This window comes from Aedes aegypti, chromosome 3 (genome assembly GCF_002204515.2).
Source record: "Aedes aegypti strain LVP_AGWG chromosome 3, AaegL5.0 Primary Assembly, whole genome shotgun sequence".
Classification (NCBI taxonomy): Eukaryota; Metazoa; Arthropoda; class Insecta; order Diptera; family Culicidae; genus Aedes; species Aedes aegypti.
Window position 1 is genome coordinate 405215663 of NC_035109.1, and position 26401 is coordinate 405242063.

Genomic DNA, 26401 nt, shown 5'->3' on the forward strand with positions numbered 1-26401 from the left:
CTCATCTATTTGTTTTACGGTCTTTAAATACTCACTCAAGCGACCCCAAAATGAGATCCCACTTGCATTTCTTCCAGGATCAACTCTCGAATTTATCTAGGCATCCCGAGTATAGTCCAGAAATATTCCTCTAAGGAATTCAAAATAAATTCCTCAGGATATTTGTTTCGAGATTTCTGTTGAAATTTATGCAGAATTTGCTTTATTTTACCCTCCGGATATGATGATGCATTCTTCAACGAGTTTTTCCATACATCTTATTAAAAGTAATGCTTTGAAATACAAGTAAATTCCTAATTCTTACAGATTCATACAACTCAAAAGATGTTCCCAGGTTTTTCCTGGAATATACGAATTATTATTCTAAGGGGACAACTAATAGTACATCCAATTCTTTAACAGTTTTGAAGGCAACTGTTTCCTCTTGAATTCCTTCAATTAAAACAATCGGAAGGAGTTCCGAGTTTTATTTCAGGATAGTATCCCTATATTTTTTTCAGGAATCAGTTCAAGATTTTCTCAATGATTTTCCCCAATTTATTTTTCTTGAGATTTCCTCAAGTCATTTCATTAGACATTACTTTTGATATTTTTTTTCATAGGCTCTGCCAGAAAACACTTCCTGGAATACCCTCTAGGAATTAGCATCAACAACTACTACAAGAACCTAAGAATTTCTTTCAATACATTGATTTATATAAGAATTTTCTTAGCGTTTTTAAAAGGTATCTCTAATAAATTGTTTAAGAAGAATAGCTTCTTCAAATTTAATTTAGAACAATTTAAAGAATTACACCAGAATCTCATCCACAGATTTGTACTTAAATTTTCAAACGAATGTCTAGAAAATTTAACCAGGATAGATCTTGCCTTCTTGGAATACTCCAGAATTTTTTTCAGGAACTCCTTTTTGGATTTTTCCACTAATTTTTCTATCCCTAGCAGAAATCTATGGTATCTCAGAAGTAATACTTCGACAAAGTTCGACAAAGTTCCTTTGATTGGTTTGCTGGCGACGGTTTTGTCAGTCTGTTCGAAAGTTGGCGGCGCGTTTTGTTGTGAATGAAACAGACAATATTACTCCATAAGAAAAATATCATCTGATCATCATCTGAATTTGTTTTTGAACTTAAAACTGGGGAAATTTTAATCTCGAAAAGATCCTTGACCGGTGGGATTCGAATTCACGACCCTCAGCTTGTTCTTGCTGAATAGCTGCGCGTTTACCGCTATGGCTATCTGGGCCTCGGTTTGAATAAGTAGAAGACATATAAACATTGCAGTATTGCATGTTAATAAGTTTGTTTACCCACTAAATTTTACATATATTGTTTGATCTAGTAAAATATCCGGTTTTATTCGTTTTAAGAGATGACCCACTCTAGCGGTCAGCTTTGAGCGCATCTTTCGGTTTGGCACACAAATGGGTGCAATTAGGTGTCGCGTTATGAAGCCAGTGCTTGTGCGTGGATTGGATACGAATTGAAAAAAAAATGTATTTGAATACTGCGCCAACCGGCAGTTAGTATATTTGTTGCAAGATCATTTGCCTTTATTAATTTTTCGATAAAATATGTACGTAATGTTAGAGATAGAAAATTTGTAGTGAAAACAATAGGAAAACAAATAAATTTAAAAACACTTCATCAACTTATTGATAAGGAACTTACATATATACATTGGCGTAAATATGTGGGGGCCAGGGGGGGCCTGGCCCCCCCGAAACTTCGGTTTGGCCCCCCTCAATATTTTTCCAAAAACAGATGATAAGATAATTAAACTGCATGTTTAATATATATTTTATAGATTTCTGGATGATCAGCATTTGACATAGCAGTATGTAATTTTAAAAGTTTTTGTCTAGAGATGATGAAATTCACCGAAGCACGTTTAACGATTGGCAAAATTTGTTTAATATATTTGTAGTCGTATTGTTTATTAGGACACCAAACTCTATGCTATTGAGTATGATTACAAATTTTATAAAAAGCTTAAAGCTTCGAAATTCTGGAACCAATGATTGCCATTTAATCAAAAATTTTCGCTGATTTGCTCAAAAGGCTCATCATTGAATCATCAAAAGGCTTCAATGATACCTTGGATGCCACCCTGAAAATAGCTGATTATTGCTATTATTCGAAGCGTTTCAAAGCATACTAGGATTTGATTGTTTGCTTCAATGATAAAATAATTTTCAAGCCTGCGGCAGAACTATGATAGCTGCATTATAACGTCGAAGCTACCCGAAACCAGAAGGCTTTTTAACAACCCAAATGTCTAGAATTTTGTTGTTCACTCAATGATTTTGAATAATAATATGAATCTGTGCTACTGGAAAATGTTTGTGTTTGGTTTCCCTCTTATCTGTATGTTGATGAATGTTTGAAAAAAGCTTTAAAAACAAAGGTTTTTTAAAAGTCTCAATATTATTAAAATAAAACTTGAAACACAACATATTTTAAAAATTTCTCTTGATTCTGTGTGCGTTCTTTACTTATATCTATTCCAGTCTCCTGATTGAAAACTGGTAGGTCTATCAAGAGTTAGCGCATTTATTTCTCAGTAAACATATATTGCTCAGTCGTACATTTTTAGTTAAAGACTGTTTTTATTTTATTTTATGTAGTAGCCCAAATGTTTATATGTTATCAATATAGTACCGTCGGACGGGGCTACTTTTGATTCCAGGGGCTACTTTGGACACTCACCTTTTGTAGCGTAAATATTAATCTGAGCTATTTTGTGTCTTCAGCACTTTTATTAACCAATATATGCTCTACCACTAGGCATGATTTTTTTGGAACAACATCAACAATAACAGGATAAACAAGAAAACATTTCAAAAAAGCCCGAATAAATATTCACAAGGTATAAAACATTGGCTATACAAACATTGTTTGAATTTTACCCATGTCTTGGAAACTTATTGGGAGCATCAAAAAACTATCGAATAGTCATGTTTCATGAAAATCTTGTGATTTGTTTTGCTTAAAATTGTTGTTTTATTAAAATAATTGATCGAAGGTCTTATTTTTGCGACTTTAATTTTATTATTATGTTTTGGTTTGTGTATTTTACAACATAAAAAAATAAAATAAATGTTTGTAAAAGTGAACAGACATAAAACGCATATATTTCAATACGTACCAATGCCAAATTCACAACATAATCTCTAAAAAACAATTTTTCGTCATAATTTACATGAATTTTTAGTACAGAACAGTTGCATCCTTCAAATGCCTAAATTAAACTACTCTTAAGCCAGCTCTACACTGCTTAGAAGCTAAAAGCATATTACAAAAGCAAACTTACTTCTTTACGATCATGCTAAACTTTACTTCATAGATTGCGTTTTTAATGAAAATTACTTACTGGTATTAAATTAGTTACCGGTATTAATGTGATCCTTCAACATATCGTTCATATAACAGTAAGAATAGAAAAAAAAAGAGTTTTTGTACATAACTCATTTATCATCGCAGTACCTATTAGTTACGTCGTTCGATTATGTCAACTTGAAAATCGAGCATTCGTAACTGATAGTTCTATTTAAGAGGAAGTTGAAAATTTAAGTTTCATACTGCAAACTGGGAATAGTGAATGGCATGTTACGTTGAAATTAGTTATATATGTGTAATTGATTCTAGCTTTGCAATTTTCTACATTAAGTTTATCAATGAAAAACGTTCCATAACATCACAGTGGACGACAATTTATTGAATCAGTTTGAAAGTTATAAAAAAATCATTTCATTAGCAAATTATGAAAATGTCCAAAGTAGCCCCTTTTTTGTCTTGAAGGACACGCTTTTTTCGCTATTCAAGCATTTTTATTATTACTTGATGGATTTGCCTCATATTTTCCATATTTGTTACGTACATATACAACTTAAATAGAGGCAAAAATTATCAACATCTATTCACAATTCTTAGAGTTACAAATGCTCAAAGTTAAAGAATGTGCAAATAATGTCAAAAGAAGCCCCGTTTGACGGTATATTATTATATTTACGATCTTGCTTGCTTCAAACAACTGTTACCGTACGAATTTTAGGCCGACAAAGAAACACGTTAAAATTCTTAAAATTGACGATAACCATGCAGCTTTACGTGTAAAAGCTTTAACTGTAACAAAAAAGGAATTTTTGAAAATTCTAAATTTAATGTTTCATCAGTTTAGAGGTTTGAGAATAAATAAATCACTCGCTGTTGAAATGCTGAGGCAACCAAATCATCCATATTTTCAAACGAATGAATGCAAATATAAAATAATTTACATCGGTGAACTAGATTTCCTCCAAAGATTTCATTTTAAAGCTAAGTATGCTGTTCCGCTCAAGAAAAGTAAAAATTTCTGCGGAAGAAATTGCCAAGAAATTTTCTACAGGGAGCTTCATTTGAAATGACATTTCATTTCAACAGCGTACTGCGATCAAAGAAAAATGCTTTTCTTGACCATTTCTTGCAAGAAATTTTCCACGTATCGAGATAGGCGATTACTTTTCTGTTGAAGTGCATACTTCGCTTAAATCTTCATGTACCATTTGAGTTCTATATCATTTCATCTGATTGGGCAAAAACCGTTAGCTTGGCAAAATATACCGAAATTATTAGATTTTTTTTATTGCATGCCGGTCAATGGGGTATTAAGGTATTGAATTTCTCTTTCATGTTTGATAAGTTGCAGACACGCTTGAAGTCGAAATATCAGTCATATGAAATTACTTGGTGATAGCGATTGTATATCAATCTAAAGTATTATGGATTCTAGACATTGGAAGCGGTTCAAAATATTTTTGTTAGTACTTTATGGGCTCAAAACATTTATTTTCAAAAAGAGGAAATAATATTGAGAGAAATCGTGACTAACGTAGTAGAAAAGTAGTTTAAATGAAGTTCATAATGCAGACAAAAACATTGAAAATGTCATCATCATTTTGAAAATTTTTAAGCAAAAAAGCTTTTTTTTTAGTAACGAAGGTGTGAATATTGCTTAAAATTAAACAAAACCTATTAAATTGAACGAAATTCATAAAAGCTATAAGCCAAAAAGATAATCTTTTGCTGTTGATAAAATATAGTTTTATTTAGAATACTGAAATAACTTAACACCTTATTATGTATTCCCACCAAAAATCACACATTTCTATGATAAACGAAACAATTGGCATGGGATCGTCATCATTGTAATCGATTCCAGATATAGACGTCGGGAGAATGGAAGGACTTTATTTTGTTCAGTTATTGACAAATTATTTTTTTTTTTAAATTTAAGTTGAACATTTTTATCTCTTTACACCCCATTTTACGGTAAACTATACATTTTGATTATTCGATTTGGGACGTTTTAGAGGTTTTGGCTTACCTTTGTAATCGGTTCATTAATATTTTCTAAGCAAGTATTGGATAGTTATGCAAATCATCGAAGATTCACCACCTCCAGGGGCCGTGGCCCCCCCGAAGTCTGATGACTATTTACGCCGATGCATATATACGATTATGTTACGGATGAAGTCAAAAATTTAATGCACAGTGATCAGAGTCATGAAGGGTTAACTGAATTTCTCAGAATCTTTTAACTTTTTCGTTATGAACTTCCAACACGTTGACAATATGTAGCTCAGTTCAATTTTATTCCGTGAGATATAATTCTTAAACAATCTTTGATCTAAGTATGCTGTTTGCTTAGGAAACCTTAAGAAATGCTCAACCTGAAGGGTCATGAAACATTATGCATAGAATTTCTTAGAAAATGCTTGCTGAAATCAAAGAAAACCAAATATTTACTTATCTGGAAAATGTACCTATATCGTACGCAACGAGATAGGCCATTACATAGCATGAAAATGCCATATGCACAAATTAGTTAACGGAAGTTAAGAATACAACCATGTTTATTTTTTTTCATATATAGTATGAATGTTTAGGATTTTTTAGTTCCGTTACGCTTACGATGTCAATATGTAATGTATGAAATGTGCCTTAAAACTTTTATAAAACTGTGTTTCTACATCATTTCATAATTAATCATATTACGGTGACAAGCTGAATGATGTTGTTGGTCAAACAATTCTAAAAAAATATAGAATTTTTGATGGATCTAATAATTTCTGTAAATCTTACTTTCATGTATTGAATTCTCAATCATGGGATAACATATTCATAGTCAAACTTTATATTCAGACAACTTCACGAACACACGATTCCGGGCATTAATTTTATAAGCCCTTAAGATTGTTTTGTGTGTGGTGAGGCAGGACATTCGGGTCTTATTTTTATTCCTATACCAGTGGTCCCGGCAAATTTAGTATTGCCAGGCTACTGTAAAATGACATGTAATCCTGCATTCAAAATGACACTTTCGTCTACTCCCGTTTTTCCGATTATTACGGAGACTTTCCTGAACTCTTTTTCTCGCACAATCACGTCGCATCCCTTGTCAAGTGCAACTGTGAGAATCTTACGTCAATGCGTTGATCCGTTCTTAAGCCATTTCGGGACATACAAACCCCACCCCATTTTTATTCATATAGATAGAAGATTTGAATTTAAATCCCAAATATCAAATAGTTTATGGGGGTAGTATGGGTATGATACACCCCTGGTTGCTATCGTTCAACTTTGTAAGTTCCAAGAAAATTCATTCCTCCGATACCGCGCACCACATATTTTCTATGAAACGCTCATCTTTTTATGAAATACATATATGTATGTCACAGATCAACAGTAATGATGATTATTTTTCTCAATTTACAATTTTGTTGACTAAACCTCATAAAAATCCATTTGGTAATGAAAACGGGTCACTACTGTATAATATTGTTCAACAACTGTGTTCAATTTTGTGCAAATAGGGTCGAATCTCTAAGGATCAAGTATAACTACAGATCACGGTTTTTTAAGCATTACCTTCTCAAACGCTAGCATATTTTTTATAGACCAAACAATTACTTCAATAGCGACAACTTTTTTGCTTTTAGGTTTGTTTAAGGCAATATTGGAAGTGAAAATTATATGAATCGTAAAATGTCATGTGTTAGGATTCTATTTAAAAACAAAATTAAAATTAGTTTAGCTGTCAAAATTACAAAATTATGTTATTTTTGAAATTTTTGATGCACAGTAGGGGGACGTCCATTAATTACGCCACACGATTTTGAGCATTTTCAACCCATCTCCCCTCCCCACATTGTGGCGCGTAAGAAATCTCAAACCCCCCTCCCCCCATAAACCCTTAAGTAATTAATGGACGGCCCCTTGCTTAGAAAACAGAATTATGAGGAATGATGTTCCGTAAAACGAGTCAACTTTGACAGAATTTTAGAGGAAAATGCGGATGTTTCTGCATTCTGTTTAAAAGATTTTTATTTTATGTTCATAAACAAGTACTGGTATCTTAGTTAGATTGTATTTGAAAGATAGTTTATATAATTTTTATATATTCGAAAATGGTTTTCGTTTTTGGGGCTATCTTTGATAATGGGTATGTAATTACATGGAAATCTAAGACCAAACCACTGTTTGATATAATTACAGTTGAAACAGAACTGTATAATGTTAATAAATAAGTTAAACAAACAATCATCTACAAAAGTGCAAACATCTAAAATATAGCAAACATGACAAACATCATTATAAGTCTATAAGAATTTAAATAAAATCATATTTCCTGAAAGATATTGGTTGCTTCTCATGTTTTGACATTGAATTCAATATAAAACAATAATTTTCTGTGTATAAATAGGTATATTTGGATCAAGAGGATCGCAGCAAGCCGTGCGCGCGGGCGGCTGCGTTTTGAACTTTGTGTCACGTTTACCTCGTTTCGCGTTTTTTTCGGCTGGTGAAAATTAGTTTCGGCGGATGGTGCTATGCCACGTGCAAATGTTCTGTGGAAACATGTTTTTCATGTGATTTCCTTTTTTCGGTGATTATATATAATGATTTGTGGAGTCTTGTTTTTAGTGCTCTGTGATGGCTCCAGTAATTGAATTTGTTTCGCGCGACTCGTTTTTTTTATCTCCTGTGTGTGTTAAGCGTGTTGATTCAAAAATTGAACGATGCTCGGTTCGGGATGGATTATGAACTGCAGATTTTTGGTCGATTTTTCGTGCGGTGCTTGCATTTTGATGGGCAGTTCTATGTTACGGCGCACGCTATTGTTCATCATTAGATGAGCAATGGATTGCAGTTGAGTTTCAAAAATGGAATTTGGTGAGTTTGTTCTGATCAGCAGCGCATGATCACATTGCGTAAATATTAATCTTTGTCGGCCAGAACGTCTACCGAACGTATCCAGTGGCACTACCCTTTCCATCAACATTCCACAACTTCCCGTAACACCTATGAGAGGTCGTAGAGTTCTCTGCATCTTTCTTAAGTAGGTGTTCAATCAATCATCCTTTTCCATCCCTTTTCGCAAGGACGTGGCCAGGACAGTTGTCGATTATTGGAGGATGCGTCAATCTTGTCTAAGAGTTAGAGGTTAGTCCCAAATTTCTGACTTTGGTAACGGACGGGAAGGAGGCAACCCTCATACAATGGTCTAGGACTGTACCACCTACGAATTTGTGCGAAATGCTTAATGCTAATGCTAATGCTAATGCTAAATAAGTATATTTGGATCAAAATCGAATGAATTACTTACATTATATAGGGCATTCCATATCTTTAGGCGTTTGGCTTTATATGAACATCTCTGACATTGATTACAAAAATGGCCTCAATGTGTAAAAATGCTATTCGTTAAAAAATTCTGTCTAGGATAAGTGACGAACTCTTTAAAACTCCATCAAATGATGTTTGTAGAACATATTGTTTGTTAGCGTTTAAAACCGTGCGTCAATTATTAACCCGTATAGGCCTGAGTGAAAGCAACAATAGTAAAACCCTCACCGCTCAGCGAATACTTAACGGATTCGAATAATTGTTTGTCATCATACTGGCCCACATATCTAGTCCCTGAAAGTGGCCAAAAGATCTCGGGAATGTTCCTGTGCTCGGAGATGATCTGGTAGGTCAGGTCGGCTAAAAAAGGGCTATTTTTTGGGACACGCCAAGTTGTCTTTATTTATTCACAATGGCAATCCTTTTAATTTTCATAAATCATTAAGATCTGATATTCAACATTATCAATTAAGAGGTAAGCACCGTTTAGAATGTACTGGATGTGGCCACTCGGGCTTAATGTCTTAAAGAACCGGCCATAGATTTGTTGAATACTAAACCGTTTCAATTCTCTAACAGTAGAGATAAAACTTAATAATTTACTGAAATACGTTCCCATGGGCTTGACACATATGTTTAGATAGAAATTAGCCACTTTGTCGTGAATTTGAGGCATCCTGGGGACCCAAAATGATTATTTCAAGGGTCTAACAAATGCAGGACACGAGGTTATCCAATTCAATCGTTTCTCAACAGGTTTACGCTGATGCGTTTTCCTTACAATTCCTTGATATTGTGGCTTATACATTATAGCCGATTCAGGAAATTATCTGTAACTTGAAATAGGCCTACCTCTAGGGGCACAAAAGTACAGCACCCTTTTCAACCGACCTGACCCAGTAACCCACCTGAATAACTCCGGACACATGAACATTCCCGAAATCCTTTGGCCACTTTTAGAAACTAGATATGTGTGCCAGTATACTGACAAAAAATAATTTAAATCCGTTAAGTATTCGCTGAGCGGTGAGAGTTTCAGTAATTTTACTTTCACTCAGGCCTATACGGGTTAATATTTAAATATAAAGTCTCAAATGTTCTCGATTCTAACAAAAATAACACTGACATGAAGTGTATACAAATACTTTTTAATGGCGTAAAATGGGGTGTTGAGGACATGTGGGGTTTAAAGGGGGTTGAACTTCTCAATCAAGTTCGACAAATAACAGAAACGTTGAAAGTCGATATATAAGTCATCTGAAATGCTTAATTTGTTCGGAGGATTCTACCCCATCACCCCGAATCCCATTAACCCGAACTCTATTACACCGAATTCCAAAACCCCGAACGACCCGTCACTCCGAATGACATTACCCCGTGGTTTCTTGATATTGAAAACGTTTCAAAACATTTTTGTTCGAATTTTATGGGCTAAACACATTCAATTATAAACCCATGAAATATATTTGAGAAAAAAACGAGAGTAACGTAGAAGATAAGTAAATTTAATTGAGATCATAGTAGAGACAAAAACTTATTAAAATTATATCTTTGTTTCGATTTTTATGAAAAAAGTCTCGTCTCGAAAATAAGTGGGGTGTTAAGGGATTATCTATTCCAACTTTTCTAAGTTACTAAACTCATTCGATTTATGCTGTAATATAATTCAATATAGTTTTGGGTTGTTCCGCGAAGTTAACCTGCAATATAAAGTTAAGAGATCTATTTTGTAAGTCACTAGATAAATATCACCAAAAATTATTTATCAAAAAAATTGGTGAAATTCGTTGCAAAATGTAGATAAAAACTGATAAACGTGAATATGGGGTTTTCATGATAATGTTTACAAAAGTTCTTCCATCCATTAGTGAAATGTTTGGAAATAGGAATGATTATCTTATTTGAGATGGTTTTGGAGCTATTAATGCCTTTAAGCAATACCTAGGTCCTAGATGAACAATAATGAGCTCTTTTCGGAAAACTTTTTAGGCTTCGTGGGCATGTGTTAGGTGTTCGAGCATACAGTAAGGAGTGTATCGTAAAGTAGTTTCAAACATTCAAAACGGTATATCTCAGAACAATGTTTATCTTTTCAAAAGGGTTTTTCACGTAAATCTTCATCATGTCATCAAGTATTAAAGCAACTAAAAAATATTGAATAATAAGCAGTCTTAACATAAAAACAACATGGTTTATAAAGCATGGAAAATAAAATCTTGCACAAAATTACATTTTTAAAGTGTCTTCTGAAGGTTTGATGATTTGTATTAAACAAAATTTATATCAAACGAAATATGATGAAAAGCTTATTCTAGTGGAAAACATGTTTACTTCACACAGCACGAAAAACGGATTTAAAAAAAAAAAATAAATTATTACTCTAAGAAAGCCCAATTATAGCAAGTCACGTTTGTATAACCAACTTTTGAAGCTCTGTCAAATACAGAGGTAATTATATAGAGTACCTTTTTTGCTTACGTTATTTCATAAATATGCAAAGAAACTTTTCCAATCAATTTTTTTTATTCGTTCTAATCTTTTGATATTACCATTAACGTGTAGAAAAAAAAATAAGGTCCTTAAAAATTGGCCTTTTTCGATTTTTGTATTTGCTCTCAAATGTTTGTTAATGCATTTTTCAATATATTTTTTACACTATGTCATGACTACTTTGCGATTTCCGCTCTATATTGAAAACTTTTCGTTACGATTTTTTTCGATCATGCCGCAAGTGATGTCAGTAAACACGCAATTTTTCTTGCTGTGTGGTATTATGAGAAAAAAAAAACATGTTTGCAAGTTTGTAAACAATCCAGATGAGGTCCAGAACCTAGATCATGTAGTAAATAATCCAGATCATACAACTAGGGTTGTTTGTACTGTTACGGCTTACCAGCCGAATGGTAGTTAAAAAAACCTGAAGTTCATAGACACAAATGTCAATTTGACAAATTGAGATGCAAAATTATGAAAAATAATTGAATCGTTATGGTGGGCTTCGATCCCACGACTTCCCAGTACAGTACACGACGACGGCGCTGCAGAATCGTTACCCGTTACCCGTTCTGTGAATGTAACTTGAGCAGGCATTGCAGAATTCGTTTTCATTTGATTTTGAAGGACGATCAAAGAAAGCGAAGAAAAACATCCATCTGTTTCAGTCCATGATCGGAAATGTTTCGCAAGTTATAACAAGCTCGATAGATGACAGCAGAGAAAGAGAGTGGCAATAAGGGAGCGATGATAAAACTATCTTTTCTCCATTATTTACTATTGGGGGTAGGTGTTTTACATTAATGACATGATAAAAAATCCCGACAGATACTCTCTATTTTCTCGGAATTCAATCCCTGAACTTGAGTAAATATTGCAAAACATATCGGCTCCAGTACGCATTTTGGCAATTGAACCCACATAAAAGTCTGGAAACATGACACACGTTTATGTGTATTGAAATGTTACTGTTACTTTTTTTGGAGTAACGACCCTACTTGGACAGAGCCTTTTTCTTGCCCATTTTGCATTCGTATATCGTGTGGCAAGAACGAAGATACTCTATGCTCAAGGAAGTCCAGCACTCTCACATCGAGGACCTGGGATTGGGGGTGACCCATTTCGCATAAAGACGTTTCGCATAATGACGTTTCGCATAAGGACGTTTGGCATAATGGACGTTTAGCATAAAGCGGTTTCATATAAGAACAGGTAGCATTTTGAAGAAGGCATATAATTCTCATTATGCATAATGTCCATTATGTGATACGTCCACCTATAAAATTATGCGAAACTTACCGCCCCCCCCCTGGGATCGAATCCCGACGTAAAATTTTTAGTGATGACTTCCTTCGGAAGGGAAGTAAAGCCGTTGGTCCCGAAATGAACTAGCCTAGGGCTTAAAATCTCGTTAATAAAGATAGATATATAGATAGATAGGAAGTCTAGCACGTTTCCAGTTCGAAGCTCCTCTACCGGCGGGATTTGAACCCACGACCCTCAGCATGGACTCGTGCAATAGCTGCAGATTCATTGCTACGGCTATTTGGGCCCAATATATACCGAACTGGTTCAGTTATCTATTTGTACGTAGAGATAGCTGTCCCAGTACCGGAAGCAGTTGCTAAATTATAATTATTATTGTTCATTAAATTATTTGAAGTTTTGTAGGCAACACAACTTTGAGCTGTGTTCAATACTGTGGCAATGGCCTTCATTAGCAATAAAAATTAATCGGTTTATGAACGATAATTCCAAAGCGTACTACGATGCGGCATTATAGGGTAGATGTACCGTTCGTGGTCTATTCTAATTCTGTATTCATTCTGTGTTCCACCTTGCTGCATAAAAATATCAATACGTGAGTAGAAAAAAATCATTAAGACGTAAATAGAAAATCTAATTAAGTATTGTTCCAACTGATTACAACTAGAATTTCTATCCTTTGCCAGATACGCGTATTGCGACCTCAACAGTAAAGCCAAGTGGTGGCTGCTTGGGCACGTCAGGAGTTAATCATCAATATTAACCTCCTTTTCCCGAGCAGCCTAGATAGCCGCGTAGTGTCGGTAGCAGTTGTTTCAACTGGCTAAGAATTAACACTACGGACTGCCTGTTCCGGTGGTAAAAGTCCACCTCACAGGTGACCCCTAATTTATGGTGTGATGCGTACCGTGCCTAAGAATGAATGGTTAGGGGGGTCTAAATAAAACCTAACCGCAAACGGAGCCTGTGGGGTACCAGGGCGCCCTCCACAGTATTGAGTCCTTCCTGTGCTACCCGGAGCAATGGTGCAGGTGACCTTGTGTTTCTCCGAGATAATCGGCTGCCCTTCTTCAGTCTCTATCCTGAGGCTTAATAAGGGTGGGATTATGAATATGTTGACATTTAATTTAAATTATCACCTATATGGATTCGCATTATGCGTTTTACACAGTGTATTCTGTGCTCTTTCGCCTTTGGCGACTTTAAATAGATACCGATCTGGTTTTTTCGTTGCTGGTCTTTTTCGTGCTGAGATTGCAAAAAGCTTAATCCTGCCTAGTTTGGGTAGTGGCTACGGTTAGGTTAGCTCAGATCAATCTTCAGCATAAAAGAACAGCAACGATCAATCTTTGCAGACTCATGCAAAATGGTGCAGCCCAAGTGGCGCTAGCTCAAGAACCCTACTTTCGTAGAGGGAACTTCTATCTAGGTAACCTTGTGGACCCAGTTTTTGCTACTTTTAGCAAGCTTGAAATGGCAAACTCGCGCTCCATGCCCCGCGCATGCGTGCTCGTTAATAAAGCAATCGTTGCTACACTCATTTCTGAGTTAACTACCAGAGATGTATGTGCTGTCACAATCGATGTTTCTGTTGGTGACCTCAACAGGAAATACGTCTATTGTTCGGTATATTTACCACATGATGAACCATCCCCAACGGATGACTTCAAACGAGTTGTCGTACACTGCATAACAAAAGGCCTTCCGCTGATTGTGGGCAGTGATGCCAATGCTCATCACATCATCTGGGGCAGCTCGGATATCAATTTGAGAGGCTCCAGTCTGATGGAATACTTAAGTAGTACAGACCTTGGATTACTTAACATAGGCAATCGCCCAACCTTCATGGTTTCTAATAGAGAAGAAGTGTTAGACATAACGCTCTGCTCGAATAGAATCAGTCACGAGTTGACGAATTGGCATGTATCAGATGAGGAATCATTATCTGATCATCGCTACATCTTCTTTGAACATTCAAATGTAACTGCGCAGACTTTGCGTTTTAGGAATCCCCGGTCAACAAACTGGGAACTCTACATTGAATTGGTTGCGACCAAATTTCATGGATATTCTCCGTCCATTGAAAATCCAAGTGATCTGGATGATGCCGTTGATACAACAACATCCTACATTATGGAAGCTTTTGAAGAAGCATGTCCTCTGCGGTCTGTAAAGACTACAAGAGGGACCCCATGGTGGAATTCCGATCTGACTAGACTCAGGAAACAATGTAGAAGGAGTTGGAACAGACGCCGTTCAGCTGGATCAGAGTCGTTCAAGTCAGCTCGCAAGGCTTACAAGAAGGCTCTTCGTTCTGCTGAACGATCCGGCTGGAAAAACCTTTGTACAAATGTTTCCAGTTTGAGTGAAGTCAGTCGGTTGAACAAAATTCTTGCAAAATCTAAGGATTTCCAAGTGAACGAAATTCGCTTACCTAATGGTGACTTTACTTCTTCCGATGAAGAAGTTTTAGAATGTTTATTCAATACACACTTCCCTGGATGTGTGGACATAGCATCTACGGATGAACCAAATGTCTTTTCATGTAGTTACGAGTCTCTGGCCTCGGCTCGCAGTATCGTAACTACTGAATCGATTCAATGGGCACTTAATAGTTTTGCTCCTTTCAAATCTCCAGGAGCGGATGGGATTTATCCTGTTCTGCTCCAAAAGGGATTTGAGTCTATCAAACATGTTTTGAAAAAGCTACTTGTAAGCAGTTTTGCTACCGGGTACATTCCCAAATCCTGGCGTGATATTACTGTAAAGTTTATCCCAAAAGGAGGACGTGCGTCGTATGAGGAAGCGAAGAGTTTTAGACCAATCAGTCTGACCTCTTTTCTTCTGAAATGTCTGGAACGCATTATCGATCATCACATCCGTGATGTTTATTTGGCAAACATGCCTCTTCATGTGAATCAACATGCTTACCAATCTGGAAAGTCCACTGTGACTCTTTTACACAAAGTTATATACGATATCGAAAAAGCATTCGCTCAGAAGCAATCCTGCTTGGGTGTTTTCTTGGATATTGAGGGTGCCTTTGATAACGTGTCTTTCGATGCCATATTGGAAGCCGCACGAAACCATGGGCTACCTACAATGATTACCAATTGGATTCATCAAATGCTCAAAAACCGACATCTCTTCTCGACATTGCGTCAAGCAGCGATTCGAAAATTGAGTGTTTGCGGATGCCCCCAAGGGGGAGTCTTATCACCACTTTTGTGGAATCTCGTAGCAGATACGCTATTGAGGCAACTCAATAATTGCGGTTTTCCAACTTATGGATTTGCCGACGACTATCTAGCTCTGATAGTTGGTATGTGCATAAGCACCCTATTCGACCTGATGCAAAGTGCTCTTCAGGTAGTCGAGAGTTGGTGTCGCCAATATGGCCTTTCGGTTAACCCGAATAAAACATCTATTGTTCTGTTTACGGAAAGACGAAACCGCGATGGAATTCGACCTTTACGTCTTTTTGGCACTGAGATTAATGTGACTGATCAAGTAAAGTATGTCGGAGTCATTCTAGATTCCAAACTTTTATGGACAGCTCACATTGATTTCAGAGTCAAAAAAGCTTGTATGGCCTTCGGTCAATGCCGGCGAACCTTTGGTAAAACTTGGGGCCTCAAACCCAAATATATCAAATGGATTTACACAACAGTTGTTCGACCAATATTGGCATATGGATGTCTTGTGTGGTGGCAAAAGGGCGAAGTGAGAACAATCCAATCAAAATTGGGCCATCTCCAAAGGATGTGCTTGATGGCGATGTCTGGTGCGTTCTCTACAACTCCCACAGCAGCGCTCGAGGCCCTTTTCGACGTTGCGCCACTACACATATATCTTAAACAAGAAGCACTTTCTTGCTCTTACCGTTTATGGGTACTGGATCTACTGGAGAAAAATCCAGTGAATCGTAGATCTACACACACTTCGTTGTTTCCACTTTTGGTGAATTGGGACAAAATTGTCCTTGCTCCAAGTGATCTCACAATTGCTTGTAACTTTCCTTACAGGACATTTACCACACAATTCCCTTCACGGGAAGAGTGGACGTCTGGCTATTTGGAAAGAAGTATATCAAACAATATAGTATGTTACACTGATGGCTCCCTTCTTGAAGGTAGAGCTGGTGCAGGAGTATATTCTCGTGAGCTAAGGCTGAATCAGTTTTACTCACTTGGTAGAAACTGCACCGTTTTTCAGGCGGAAATATTTGCTCTTATGTGTGGAGTGCAATCAGCACTTCAACAGCGCGTAATGGGTAAAGTCATATACTTCTGTTCAGATAGTCAGGCTGCTATAAAAGCTCTCGCTTCGGCCAACTCAAGGTCGAAGCTTGTTATCGCATGTCGAACTCAAATTGAGGAACTGAATTCAGTCAACTCTGTAAACCTTGTATGGGTACCTGGCCATTCTTCCATCGCTGGAAATGAATTGGCTGATGAGCTAGCTCGCGATGGAGCATCGCATGACTTCATTGGCCCTGAGCCGGCTATTCCAATTTCGAAGTGCTGGGTGAAGCTTCAGATAAACTCTTGGGCGGCAACTCAGCACAAGCAATATTGGAATAGTTTGGAGTCGTGTCGTCAAACAAAATTGTATATTACTGAGCCATCTCCAAAGGTGGCGAAGTATTTAACAAATCTGTCAAAGCAGAATTGCAGTCTCTTGGTCAGAGCGTTGACAGGCCACTGCCGACTCAACTATCACATGGCAAATATTCAGCGTGCTGACTCATTTGTGTGTGATAGTTGTGACTCCGATTATGGAACTTCGTATCACCTGATATGTAACTGTCCAGTTTTTGCGCAAATGCGATTCCAATTACTTGGTAAACACTTATTAAGTGAAACTGAATACAGAAGCCTGAATCTTCAGGACATCCTGTTATTCTTAACCCGCTGTGGTAATGAGCTATAGGCTCTCTTTACGCTCATGCGTTTTGCAGTGCCCTTTTTAGGGCGCTGTTCGAACCCATTGTGGTATGGAGCTACATGCTCTCATTTCGCTTATGCGATCTTCCCTCTTCAAGGGACCCCACTCCTATTTCCTCCCATCTTTCCCTTCCCTTTCCTCTCCCATCGGGTAGATGATGAAATAGGCTCAAATATGGCGATGGCACAAATCTCCCAACTGGTGGGGAACGTGCCTTTGGAGCCGGCCTTCTGATACCTGATACTGTGGCAATGGCCTTCATTAGCAATAAAAATTAATCGGTTTATGAACGATAATTCCAAAGCGTACTACGATGCGGCATTATAGGGTAGATGTACCGTTCGTGGTCTATTCTAATTCTGTATTCATTCTGTGTTCCACCTTGCTGCATAAAAATATCAATACGTGAGTAGAAAAAAATCATTAAGACGTAAATAGAAAATCTAATTAAGTATTGTTCCAACTGATTACAACTAGAATTTCTATCCTTTGCCAGATACGCGTATTGCGACCTCAACAGTAAAGCCACCTTCCATGCCGTATACTAGTCTCGAATGCTAGTACACGGCACTGGAGATGTCCTTACCTTTGACGTCGAAATTCGCGTTACAAATTTACGATGGTTACAAATTCTAGTTAAAATGTTTTTTTTTTCATTACTAACGATTTCGAATATTATAAATATCATAAACAAGTCGAGTCTAGCACACGACACTGAAGACATAATTACTATATCTCATGGGCAGATTACATCTTTATCGTCGTTACATTTGTTAAAATTGTGCAAACATGTTTCGTTTCAATTATCTCTTTAAATGTTGTTTTAAACAATTAAAAAAATATATGGATGATTTTGATTAGCAGGCAAAATCCATCCGGCACCCATCAGGACATGGACCATTTCCAGTAAGGTATGTTTCCCGATAGCGCAACAACTGGCCCATCAACCGAAGTCAAATCAATCTTTTCCAAACACGCTCGATTGAGCGCATAATTGACTGAAACCGAAAACAGGTCAAGATCATTTCGGTTTTGCCAAATTGATTTATTCGAATGAGCAACTTTTCCATATTTGAGCCATTGTTGCTGTGTTTGGTGGTATAGGATAGGCAGAAGAGACGAGTTCAATCCGGGTTACAATTACGTCCGGCCATTTAAGTAGATATGCAATTGATATCGGCTAAGTTTGGTCCGTGATTTGATTATCGCTCAAAGCAAAATTTACGGCCATGTAAACAGGTGGAATCGGATGTTGGGTCCCAGTTGATGGCATAGGTTGAATCGAGTTTAATTATGTCGCACGGATTTCACACACCTTCACTACCAGGTCGGTGCAATATGCGGTCTGCGATGGTCGCGATACGAAAGGCACTCAGTGATGCTCATCCATACATGTCCCACATGTGACCGTCTCTGATTATAAGATATATATTGTACAACTAGCTCAGCTTCCCGATTATGCATAAAGTTTTCAAATCTGTGATTGCGAACACCATGAAAATTAGGTTTTTCTGATTAAATCCAATATGGCGGTCAATCCAATATGGCCGCCACAATGTTTTACTTTTGTAAATAAAGCTCCTACGTTTCTCTCTTCAATAACATGTTGTTTTGCATGAGTTGTCTAAGAAATGTCTGAGTTATAGCAGTTTTAGTGAGCCAAGAATTGTCAAAAAACGGAGGGTAAATGAAAAACCGAATTTACTTAGTACTATATCATTTAATTCCACTAGAGTTTGTATCCTTTGACAGATACGCGTATCTCGACCTCAACTATAAGGCCGTCTTCAGTGTCGTGTACCAGACTCGACTATGAATGTGAGTTCTTCGAGGTGAGACGAATATACATATGTATTACCGAAGAACAATATAAGTTTTGCTATGCGGTCTGCAACTCTGAGTAAATGTCGCGATTTGTCCCGTAATGTGCTGTAACTTGAGCACCACTGGTTGTCCCGATCAAATCAGCGACATCAAATACCTGAAAACTACATCGATTTCGCATTTGTATCTGTCTTGCTGGTGGAGCTGATATGGGTGTTTTCGGGGGCGATTTGCACTTTGTCCGCAAGCGGAATTGAGGGAGCGAATTGACGAAGCTTGATTGATGGCGGGTATGCAAAATACGCGAATTGATTTGACACAGTATACTAAATCGAAGTCACCACAATCGGTACAAAGCTAGACGCAACAGGTTCGTCTCGTGCTTCGATCGATCCATTATGATGGATGGATTTTGAATACCTCCCAAAGAGTTTGACAACAATACCCATTGACGCACAGCAGGCTGGTAAAAATTCCACTGTACAGCGTGAGTCACACACGATTCACGCGATCAAAGTAGGCGATTATTTTTAAGTTTTTTTTCTGCTCTACTGCAATGACTAAACATATGATTGACCGATAATTGACTGCACAAGATATCAATCTTAACCAAAACAAACGTGCCCCCAGCAAGCCATGCCACGAAACAAGAGCAAAAAACGTCGGTGAATTAGCTAACGGGTATCAATTAGAGTAGCCAAAGCACAGAGAGCCCGCGAAAATTACGGCCAAAGTACATTGAGGAGGTGTACATCATCGTCATCATTGGCTAGCGGCTTCGGCATGATTATCGATGATGGTGGCATATTGTTCAAAGCATTCACTAATCACTGAAATGGCAAGGGTATACTAAAATAATACGCACCACCATCGATTTGACCGTATTTCTACAACAAATAACGTTAAAGCCCAGATGGCGGGATGGTCGCAATCGCTTTCTGGGCTGCCGACTTGCAATTTCGCGGTTCGTAGTTTATTTCACGCGCGCCTTCAATGGGAATGGACGATCAAAGCAGGCCCATTGACTCTCGGTCGGAAAGATGCACGTGCAAATGCATATCTACTAGGCCTACTACGAGCGACCACCCGCAGGCCGTAACAGCGTTCGGTCTACACCGAAGGATGATGTTTGCGAGTGCAATATATATATCTAGTTACAAGGAGCATTTAGTTTACTATCATTGTTTACGTGCTTGACGAGGGCAGCACGATGGTTCTTTGTCTGGACAGTAGGAATGTCTAGTTTTTGCTTTTAATTTTATTTTTATTTCGGTGTAATTCAATTGAAAATGAGCGGCTTTTGGAGGATGATTTATATCTTCAACGTGCTTTGGATATTCTGTTTATCGAACCGTAAGACCACAGCACGCGTTTTGTCGCCGAGTGAATTTGAAGGAATATTATTTCATGAAACATTATTTCATGATGATTTGGATAAGTTTTAAAACGTGACGAAAAAAAGCTTCGTAAGCAATGATAACAAATCTTCGAGCTGTTTAATGGAATACAAAAACCGAATTTAGTACTATACCATTTAGTTCCACTAGAGTTACTTGAATATTTCGACATACACTGTAAGGCTGTCTTCAGTGTCGAGTACTAGACTTGACTTCAAGTTAGCCTACTTCAAGCCTTACAGTTGAGGTCTTAATATGCGTATCTATCAAAGGATACAAACTCTAGTGGAATAAAATATAGTATAGCACTAAATTCAATTTTCATTTATTTATAGATATTTCACTAAACAGCTCAAAGATTTGTTAACACTGAAAACTTCCTTTTTGAGTTAAATATGGTGAAAAGTATAAAACCCCGTCAAAGTCGTTAAATTTTGGTTTAACCTGCAGCAACATTTCAAAAATTTTACTGCAAATTTCCGTTGCCCTTACTTATATTCTATAATAAATCTTTTTAGCTTTACATTCCGCATTCTTTATCCTTTTTCAAATTACTCCTACTATCAACAAGCGGCCAGACTGCAAAAAATAAAATGTTTAATCTGATTCAAGTACCGGACCTGCTCGGCGGTAATAAACAACTGCCCTGAATTGGCTGATAGGTCGGAATACCCGGTCGAGGATGAAAATAAATGACAACCACTTGTCGGTGTGGTGACTACCGGTCGGACAACACACACTCGCAGTAAATTGCCGGATTGGTCCAACCAATTTGCAATCCGTGTTTTTTTCTGTCGCTTCTCTGAAATATCCTTTACCTCAACAACGTGCCCTCAACACTTTGGCTGGAGCACAGCTTTTTTCGGAATTACATTGACCACGCTTGCCGGAGGATTGCTTCCACCCGCCCTCTTAAATTTACGACTGTCAATTACGGTTGGGAACACGAGTTCCACGTTGTCCGCTTAATCGAAGAGTTCGGAAAAAAAATCGGCCACTTAACAGCTTTGGTCAACAGTTTGGTAGGTGAGCTAATGGACAGTCGTCGTCGTCGTCTATCTGGAAAACGAATCGAGAGCATTTACTATTTACATGCTCGGTAGTACGGTAGTCGATATAAATCATCCCATTTGCGATTGTAAGAGTATTTATAGCGTGACTCGTAGTGCTGGTAACTTTACATTGCACTTCATTTTTCACGGGCGCGCTCGTGAAGGAACCTTTAACCTGGAAGTTTATTGCCGTGCCCGCTTTCACTCGCCTTGGTCGCACGGAGGTCACCAGAAGCGTAGCGCCGTATCATTCAAAACATTACATTCATTTCTTGAATCTAGGTGTTCTGTGTTAGAAAACACTACCATCCTAAATTGGTAAAACTAAATTAAATATTTAATCACATTTTGTTAACAACTTATTACATTCCATTTGCCGTAGCAGTTCAGATTTTTTTTTACAGGTGAGTTGATTTCACCTGCTTATAAGAGAAAATAAGCGCTTTCAATTAACTTGAGCTAGATATGTAACGCATTCATCGTGGCAATAGAAGACTGCAACGATTGCACACTGGGCCAGGAGCAGAATTTAGCCAGACAAAACCTCTAGCGCTTCAGAAGTGCATTTTTTCGGGTTGGTGTCAAAGGAGACTTATCTTGAATTTGTTTGTTCTTCAATTTGATGCTAAAAGTTAGTTGGAAATTTCGCCGCATAGGTGGCGCTGTGATGCAAACTTTTTTGTTTTGCGTCCTAGAGCTTTCGCGTCTTCGGCAATATTTTAGAACGTGTAAAAATACGACAAGTTGTCGAAGACACCAAAGTTCTAGGACTTCAAATAACAAAGTTATGGTAAAAAAAATGTGTAAATCACTTAAATTTTACGTTTTTTCTACTTTTTACGTCAAAATCGTAAAATGTTTCATTTTAAAAACCATTCGTCGCTTAATTTCGATAGCATGCATGTACTGTATGAAAAAAATTGCTTATTTTTATATAAATATTTGAATTTTTGAACAAATTATAGTAAAAATATCATAATTTTTAACATAGCTTTACTCAAAAAGTTGCAGTTTTTTGCAAAAACTTATCAATGTTTGCAAATAACGCTATATTTCATCTACCAAATGTCAAAGTTTGTCAGATGTATATTTTGATATATTTGAGATATCTGAAATCAAAATAACCATCTTTTTCATATAAATAGAATAGATTTATCATTAATTTTATCATTATACTACAAGATTGTTGACACATTGCGTCAGTCAAGTTTTATTAATCAAATACTTTTTGTTAGTCAGGTGTTTCAGTATCTAGATATTTTCATATTGTTGTGTGGCTCTTATGTCATCTCCAGCAACTGTCTGATTAGAACTTCGCTTTGGCCTGCTATAGAGTGATTCCAAGCAACAGCACCAAAATTTGGTAAATTTTTTAATTCATTTTTTTCTATTGAGCTGAAACTTTGCACAGTTTTCCAGTTCCATCTAAATCGTCATTTTCCGATATCAAATCTTCAAGTTGAGTCACGACTAACTTTTCAAAAGGGTGTATGTGAAAATGGTTCAAAAATATTCAAAAAGCTGCACAGCAAAAACGGTTCGTTCGATTGTTAGACAACTAAAGAAACAAAGTTAGACAACTAAATAAAGATTCCAAAAAAATACACACAGTAAAAAAATTTTTTTTTTTGCATTAAAAAACATAATTTTTGACACAAAAACTCAAATATCTCAAACCCTATCGGAATACCAACGTAATTTTTTGAGGGAAAACGGTCCATTATATTAGCTATCTACCATGAAAATTTGGTGATGGTAAACCAATAAACAAAAAAGTTATGACATTTCAAACATGTCACAATTTTCACATTTAGTAGAAAAAAAATTTTTTTTTCGGTGTAAATTATTACGGGAACCGCAGTTTGTTGCTGATTTTATTGTTAAGGGCCTTGCGTGAATTAAACAAGTCGTTTTCATGTATTCATTAGTATTATGTATATTATATGTATAAATATTATGTATATGTATAAATATTATATGTATATGTATATATGTATAAATTAAAATGAATTAACAGATTACACGAAAATATTTTTTTTTTACCAGGATATTTATTTTTTAGAGTATGATCGATGAGTTTCTAAATGTTATATATAAACTTTAAAAGTTTTGGATTTGGGTATGCGTTATGAGATCATGAAAACATTTTATTAATACTTATTTATTTATTTATTGTTATTCAATTTTACAATATCGAACACTTTTGCATCATTATCAGTACAGTTCGAGTATAGTTTTGCTTTAATTTTATTTTCTGACAATGGAATGAAACAGTGAAATTTTTGGGTTCCTTGGATCGTTTTCGCGTTATTATATTGCTCGCTGAGCTCTGATGCCGTTAATTCGTACTCTTCAGTAGTAGTAAAACAAAATGATAATTTTGTTAAATCTTCTTCTTTTCTGCGATTCGCCCAATCAAATAGTTCTTTTGCAGTTTTAATTGGATGCTCACGTTCTTTGGCTAAACTTGCTCTTGTGGCCATGCGCTTTATGGTTCCTCCAATAGCATCACAAGGACCTTTGCCATGTGACGTAGTAAAGAAATGCCATTCTGCATCAATTCCGTACTTTGATTTAAATTGACATAGGCTCGAAAAATTCTTACGGTTTTTGTACTGCGATGCTGCTCCATCAGACATGAAATATATCTTTCTGATTTCTTTATCCTTATCAACGCGTAAAAAGTTAATCATTTTGGCAATGAACAAATTTACAGATACTGAGTCGTGTCTTAAATCTTCGGAAATTACAATAAAACTAAAATGTTCAATTTGCGTACTTCCATTGAAATAAATAACGAATGGATGAATTGTAGCTTGTTGTACGTTCCAGTGATGGGACTGCACTTCATCTTGCAATACAAAGCTATAGTTTTCAGAAAAATCACAAATGACTAAAAATTCACCATCTTGTAATGTATTTTTCGTATTTTTTAAAAAGCGGGATTGCTCTGTTTTAATAAAGTCGTGAGGAATTAAACTTTCTAATTTCAAGCAAAAAAATGACACAAACTCATCTACAGGTTTTACAATAGTTTCTAGGTCACACCTATCCGTGGTCACCCATTGCTCAAATGATAACTGATCAATATAATTTTCTTCAAACTCAGCGAATAAAGTATTTTCCAATGATGAAGAATCTGGACAATCCGAACAAGATCGTAGATAGCAATTTGATGTTCTATTTTCACACAAAAGACTACCAGTTAACATTTTAATATCCTTTGATAAATTGATTCTTTTCAAACTATGTAAGATTAGGTTAATATTTTCGTGTGTTGTGCACACACAAACATTATGTGTTCCTGAATTGGATAGAAGCTTGCATTGCCTTGGACGAAGGCTTGCAAATGAGGAAAAACCTACCTTAATATTTTCGTTAATTTCCTTGAAGCGTGTATACGCTTCTTTCAAAGTAGTCATCATTAATCGTTTTTGGATTGCTTGACGCTTTCCATCTTTTTTTACAGATACATAATCTTTTTGGCCAGGCATAGCTCTACTTACTTCATCGTCTTCAAAATATTGAATTATTTTTTCTTTTGTCTCATCTGTTAATGAAGTACTCGACCTAGCATTTTTGGTTGCAAGACAGTTATTTTTGAATTGTTTTGCCTCTTTTGCTGTATTTCTATTGGTTTTGAACTCATCAATGGCGTCTTGAACAGACCACGAGCTTGGCAGCATCGACAAAATCAATAATTTGTCTTTCCTTGTCGTGGCTAGATTCGAGAACCTTTCCTTCATATTCATAATTACCTCATCGTAGTCTGTATTTTCCACATCCTCAGGTCCTAATTTGAAGAGGTTTCTTCGTACAGCTTCGTTGATTTCACGGTATTTTTTCTCGGGATAATTGACGTAACCCATCTTCGTCCATTTAATCGGAGTCACTTTTATTCCAGCTATCCCTTCGTTGAAGCGTTCGATGTTGACCTTCTGGATGCACTCATCTTCTGTTTGATTTGTTGAAACAGATGTCGCTGATGGTACCGTGGCAAGACCATCTGCACTTGGTACTTCTGGTAACTCCTCAGTTGTTGTTGGTACATCTAGTAATTCCTCAGTTGTTGTTGTTTTCGAACTTCCTGCAACCTGATCCACCGATGATGTACAGATTGCCCGTTTGTCAACGTATAAACGGCAGGACGTACAAATGCGTAAATTTGTATTCAATGTAGACATTGGAGCATAACCAGCCGCTTTCAGTTTATCTATGATGCTTTCGGTGAGATTTCGTAGCTCTTTCGAACACTTTTTTTTCTGCAAACGGCCTGCAACAGTTGAGAAAGCGACTACTCATGTTGCTCGTTAGATTTTAATAAACAAAATCACTTTTAAGTTTTTACTGACTAGTTTGGTGTCGTTTGCTTGACTGAAGAAAAATTTTACAATTAAATCTTTTATAACCATAGTGGTAGTATATTTTTAGCTTTTTCGTGAGTATGTTCATGGTATGTACCTTTCATGTTTTTGATGTTGTTGAAGTTACTCGCTTTCTCCCAAATATGATTAACAAAGTCTATTTTCTACCAAGGCGGGTCTATACCCAGGTGTAATCAGATTTTAACTTTGTGGAGAAAACCAGCGCCGAGAAAACCGACCTGCTTTACGTATACTAGATCACCTGGGTATAGACCCGCCTTGTTCTCTACGAGGTAAACTTTTTGCAGGTAAACTAGTCGTATACCTGTATAGAAAACTTTTTTTGTAGCTTTTGTCTTCAATATTAGATTTCTTATAGGTTTCTTTTATCA

The 26401-nt window shown here is 36.6% G+C and overlaps 1 protein-coding gene across 1 annotated transcript in view; it reads left to right on the forward strand.

Annotated features, from left to right (window-relative positions):
• LOC5566685 (sodium-dependent serotonin transporter) overlaps positions 1–26401 on the forward strand; it is a 114422-nt gene that overhangs the window by 1200 nt on the left and 86821 nt on the right. The gene's annotated exons all lie outside the window — the stretch shown is intronic.